Source organism: Hipposideros armiger, unplaced genomic scaffold, assembly GCF_001890085.2.
Source record: "Hipposideros armiger isolate ML-2016 unplaced genomic scaffold, ASM189008v1 scaffold_49, whole genome shotgun sequence".
Classification (NCBI taxonomy): domain Eukaryota; kingdom Metazoa; phylum Chordata; class Mammalia; order Chiroptera; family Hipposideridae; genus Hipposideros; species Hipposideros armiger.
The window spans coordinates 770,590-776,081 of record NW_017731399.1 but is presented as its reverse complement, the minus strand read 5'-3'; the positions used below and the strand labels follow the sequence as shown (position 1 = coordinate 776,081).

The 5,492-nt window shown below is 47.6% G+C and overlaps 1 protein-coding gene across 1 annotated transcript in view; it reads right to left on the bottom strand.

Moving 5' to 3' along the window:
• The window catches only part of ANGEL1 (angel homolog 1), an 82,191-nt gene extending 78,434 nt beyond the window's left edge, over window positions 1–3,757 (bottom strand). Inside the window, exons 1-2 of the mRNA XM_019640372.1 lie at window positions 3,421–3,757; window positions 1,992–2,227 (exon numbers count right to left, since the gene is read on the bottom strand). The gene's annotated coding sequence lies outside the window, so the exon portion shown is untranslated. The remainder of the gene's footprint in view (window positions 1–1,991; window positions 2,228–3,420) is intronic.
• Between the last annotated feature and the right edge of the window lie 1,735 nt (window positions 3,758–5,492).

Sequence of the window (5,492 nt, the reverse complement as noted above, 5' to 3'; positions counted from 1 at the left end):
AGTGATCCTGCTCCAAGGGTCAGCCCCTCCACAAGAGCTCCTTCACTGTAGTCATGGCCAGTCCTCACAACCAATGAGCCCCAGAGTTAATCCCTCTTCTCGCTGGTGTGCAAACAGAAACCAAGGCTCAACTATAATAGGAGGACACACAACCCACACAAGGGACACACCTGGAGCACCCGGCTCTAGTGATCAGGGAGACTGTGCCACTAGGCCCCACAGGACACCCACCATATAAGGCCACTCTACTAAGACCTGGAGACATAGCAGCCCTACCTAATATATAGAAACAAACACAGGGAGGCAGCTAAAATGGGGAGACAAAGAAACATGTCCCAAATAAAAGAACAGAACAAAGCTCCAGAAAAAGAACTAAACAAAAAGAACCTACCAGATGCAGAGTTCCAAACATGGGTTATAAGAGTGTTCAGTGATTTCAGGGAGAAATTCAACAAAGAAAACTTTCAAACATTAAAATGAAGATAGAAAACATAAAAAATAACAAGTCAGAAATAAAGAATACAATAACTGAAATGAAGAATACATTACAGGGAATCAACAGTAGATTCGATGAAGCAGAGGATCAAATCAGTGTTTTAGAATATAAAGTAGCAGAAAACACCTGAACAGAACAGCAAAAAGAAAAAAGAATCAAAAAAAAAAAATGAGAACAGTTTAAGGAGCAATATCAAGCTTGCCAAAGTTTGCCCCCTAGGGGTACCAGAAGGAGAAGAGAGAGAGCAAGGAATTGAAAACCTATTTGAAGAAATAATGAGGGAAAACTTCTCGAGCCCGGTGAAGAAAATGGATCTTCAAGCCCGAGAAGCACAGAGAGTCCCAAACAAGATGAACCCAAAGAGGCCCACACCAAGACACATCATAATTAAAATGCCAAAGGTTAAAGACAAAGAAAGAATCTTAAAAGCAGTGAGAGAAAAGCGGTTAGACTGTCAGCTGATTTCGCAATCCAAGCTGCTTCCAATGGCTTTTTCGTACAAACTGCCTGCATCGGCTCATGCAGCCCAGGCACAGTGGCTGATCTCCACCCGCTTCTATCCCAGGCAGGTCCTCAGGTGTCTATAAGGCACCCTGGCTGGGTTGGTTTGCGCTCCAGGGGCCACACCGTCTGCATTTTATTAGATCTGACCTTCCCCACCTCAGCTACACTGCACCTGCACAGTGGGCTGCCTTGGCCCTGGGTCCCCAGGCTGGCCCCACTGTTCACCTTCCTCCTCATCTCCCATCAGCTCATTCAGCCAAGCTTCAGCCTCAACCACCTGCTGCTGGCTTGGGGGCCAGATTCTGGAGACACAGTGCTCATAGTAGATAGGAGGTGACACAAGGGAGCAAATAGTTAAGCCCTGACATGATAAGAGAGGTAATGAGGTGTGTACCAGGTACCACAGTAGCCCAAAGAGGAGGTGTCACTCAGGCAGGGGTGTCACATAGACAAAAAGGGAGGACAGAGGGACAGCAAGTACCAAGTACTGAAGTGTGAGCTGGGCATGGTGTGTTGGAGAACTGTGGGTAATTGGCCTCTGCTGTAGTTTAGGGGGTGACGTAGTGTGTGCCTTAGGCTGAATTCTTTCAAGAGATAGGAAAGGACTATGATAATGGCAACAACGATAAACAACACCCGTGAGTCCGTACCATGTGCCAAGTACTCTGCCAGTCACGAAACAGGCACAGGTGCCTGAATTCTCATTGCGTGCAACAGCAGTGCTAGTGTCACCCACGCCTGTGCTATAAGTGATGAAACGGTGCTTTAGAGAAGGGAAGCACAGGAGTTAAGTGCTCACGGCAAGAAAGGGGCAGCAGTGGCCTTTGAACATAGGTCTGTGTGGTTCCAGGACCAGCTCTACCGTGCTGGACCTCCTCTCCAAAGCCACAGGACCCCATGTCACCCAGCAAGGGGTCCCCTCAAGGATGGCTCAGGCTTGCACACCATCCTCCCCATTCCCTGTGCCTCTGCCCGGAACCTCACCACCTACCCTTATGAAAGTCGTGCCTCTTGCTCCTTGGGATGCTGGTGGGAAGTGCCCAAGGCAGGGGTCAAGAGGCCAGGTTCCAGGTCCAGCAAATCCTTCCGCTTTGCAGACAAGGTCACATGGCCATCAAAGAGGTGGCCCTGGGACTGGGCCTCTGAGTCGCAGGCGCTGAGTGGGGGGCTCTCATGGCAGCTCAAACTGCCCGTGGGGACCACATACTGCAGCTCCATTAGTTCTGACTGAAGAACAGAGTTGTCATTTTTATTGTTGCCTGAATTTTTTATTTTCATTTTTTGTTACAAATAATATCTGCTTGTAAAAATTCTAAGTTCAGAGAAGTATTGCAAGGAGAAAATGAAGGTCCTCTTTTATCTCACCCCCTCTGAGGGGTTCACTCTGCTTCCCAGAGTGCCCTCATGAGCTATTTAAGGTACATTTTTCCGTATCTTTTCCCACGTATTTACAATCAAGTGTGTGTGTGTGTGTGTGTGTGTGTGTGTGTGTGAATGTGTGTGTGTGTGAATGTGAGTGTATGAGTGTGAGTGTCTGAATATGTGTGTGTGTGCGAGAGTGTGTGTGTGTGAATGTGAGTGTGAATGTGTGTGATATAATGGTTAAAAACATGGGGTCTGGGGCCAAACCACCTGAGCTCCAATCCCGGCTCCACTCCTGTGGAACCGTGGGCAAGTTACCCAATCTCCCTATGCCTCAGTTTCCCCATCTATATTATGGGGCTAATAATAGTGCCCATGGTATAAGTGTTGTTCAGGACTAAATAAATTAATGCTTACAAAGCATTTAGAACATTACCTGGCATGTGGTAAGCTCGGAGTACATATGTGTTTTATTGTATATTGTATATTATATTACACACACGCATGCATGCACACACACACACACTATTATTTGTCATAAATAGAATCATACCATCACATTTCTCTGAACTTGCTTTACCTTACAGTACCTCTGGTGATCTTTTCATGTTAGTACATTTAGATCTATCTCAGTCTTTTTAGCTGCAACATGGTATTTCATAGTATAGCAGTCTTGTAATTTAACCTCATTTTTATGGACATGTAAATTATTTCCAATGCTTTGCTACTACTACAAATAATACCGCCACCAACATCCTTTATACCCAGTGTTTGTACACATGTGTGTCTCTAACATTGGCCCGGTGGAGCAGACCCAGTTGAATTGCTAGGCCGAAGGGTGTGCATATTCTGAATTTAAATCCACTGCCAAACCCTTGCCAACAACATAAACCAGCTCTTTCCTCCATCCCCTTGCTGACACCAAACCTTACCCGTGTTTAGTGCTCTGCCAAGCTGAGAGATGGGTTTACAAATGGCCTCGCTTGGAGTTGAACTTGTCTAAACATTCTCGTCAATCAGCCCTGAGGCTGCGTTGGCCCTCAGCACTATCTCCTTACCTTTCAAACAAGTTTCTTGTAAATGGTGAAGCCATAGCAACAAGTCTGGCCTGGAAAGGAGCCTCAGCAACAGAGAAGTCCTGGCAAGTCAGATGGTGGCAGGGAGGAGGCGGAGAGCTGGCTGAAACCTCAGTGGACACTCACCAAAGCCAAGACTGTCAGCGATCCAATAAAGCCTGGCTTGGTCTTGGTGTCTCTGGGCTGCTGGTGGTGTGCCCTTCATCAGGGGAGCACCCTCTGGTTTCAGCGACTACCAGGGAGCGCCTCTCTAAGAGCCAGGAAGACAAACTAGGAGTGCAAGGGGGTTGCTAGGCGGCAGGAAAAGAGCAGGGAGAGGAGGTCAGTGCAGTAAGCAGTCGTCATAGTAATTGTAAGCTGTGTCAAGGGGAGAGATTTCCGAGAGGCGGGAGGCAGTGGCAGAGGGAACAGATGCTCAGGAAATGAGGACAGGGCCCTCTAGAAACAAATGCCCAGGGGTCACGTGGAGAGAGCCCGGGACGGGAGAGAGACAGACCTGGCTGCTAGTTGCGGCCTGGCACTGCCTGGCCACCTGCGAGCGGAGCTTCGTGGCTCCACCTGAGAAGTGAAACAGCTGCAATTAAGGCTTTCCCATCTGTGGTAAGGACCTACAATTCTGCATTTCTTTGTTAAATTCCTTGGGAAACTGGGGAGACATGAGGAGCTTAGCAAAAGAAGAGCAAGAATAGTCGAAACAGCATACACAGAGCAGGGGAGGCGGGAGGTGGTGGTACCTTAAAGGGTTTTCATTAACCTTGGCAGTCTTTGTGGGTGGAGCTGTCTCGTGCATCTCTGTAGCACCACGTGGTGCCTGGCATGTAGTAAATGCTCAATAAATACCAATGGAATGAACAAACACATTCACCTGGCAATTGTTTGGGGCAAGTGGTGGAAAACTGGGACTGTTTGAGGGGGTCTCCAGGAACTGACACTTTAGAGCACCAGTGGGGTGCCGGAGTGGCACCTAGGGATCAAGTTACCAGTCCTCGGTCTTACTTTGCTGCACCAAGGCTAGGGGTAATGCCGAGGCCACTCTGCCCATGTGGCAGAATCATGATATGAAATAATTTATGTCCCCCACCCCACAGCTTATTTTCTTTCCCCTTTCCTTGCTTTATTCAAGGGTTCAGCCTGAAGTTGAATTTCCATTAATTGGGTGGTCACAGGGGCTCAGAGTCAAAATTAGGATGATGGAAAGAAAACAAGGAAATGTGGTACAGAGTTTGTGGGCTGAAACTCACATCTACCACAACCATCAGGGTATGTAGATGTCTTTGCTGCAACTCCCCAAATAAATCAAATCCACTTGAAGTCAGGGACCATGTCTTTTACGTCTATTATAATCCATAAAATTCTCCATCAAGTCCTCTGCTTGTGAGTGTCCAATCACTGCTGGTGTCTGAGTGGAACCCTGAGGATAATGAGGCCATGCAGTTCAAATTTTGTTATGAACTGTAGGTTATACAGATCAATAAAAGCCGCAACGTTTTCTCAAGATGCGTTTATTCATCTTTTGCATAAAAACGGAAAGGCAGCAGTTTTTTAATCAATTGTTATTTTTTGCTTGGGTAGCTACTGGGGAATGATGGAGATACAGAGAAGCTAAAATTGAGCCCCCACCACCCCCGACCCTCCAGGACACCCCTTGACGCTGCTCTCCCCAAGTAAGTGAAGGGCCTCCAAGCCAAAAACCTGCCTGCAACAGCCCTGGAGTCTTCCCAATGGTGGAGTAATTCCTACTTGTTGCCACTAGGTGTCAGGTCATCTCCAAAAGTCCTTGTGAGAGGGCTGTTCCCTGAGCTTTTCTTACTGCTTCCCACTCTTTGCAGTCAACTTTCTCTGAGCTCCCAAACTTCTGCCCGCCAGGAGCCTGCCATGAAATCTGAACCCCAAAGGGCCCAGAAGACTGACTCCTGGGCAGACCTCTCCAAGGCTTATTGTCCTCATTGTGAACCAAGTTTACTAACAGCTACCTTGTTCTGAGGAAGAAAATCAGATACCAGGGAAAAGCGCCAAAAACATTCAGTTCCTCTCCTACCACCAGTCAGCCCAGC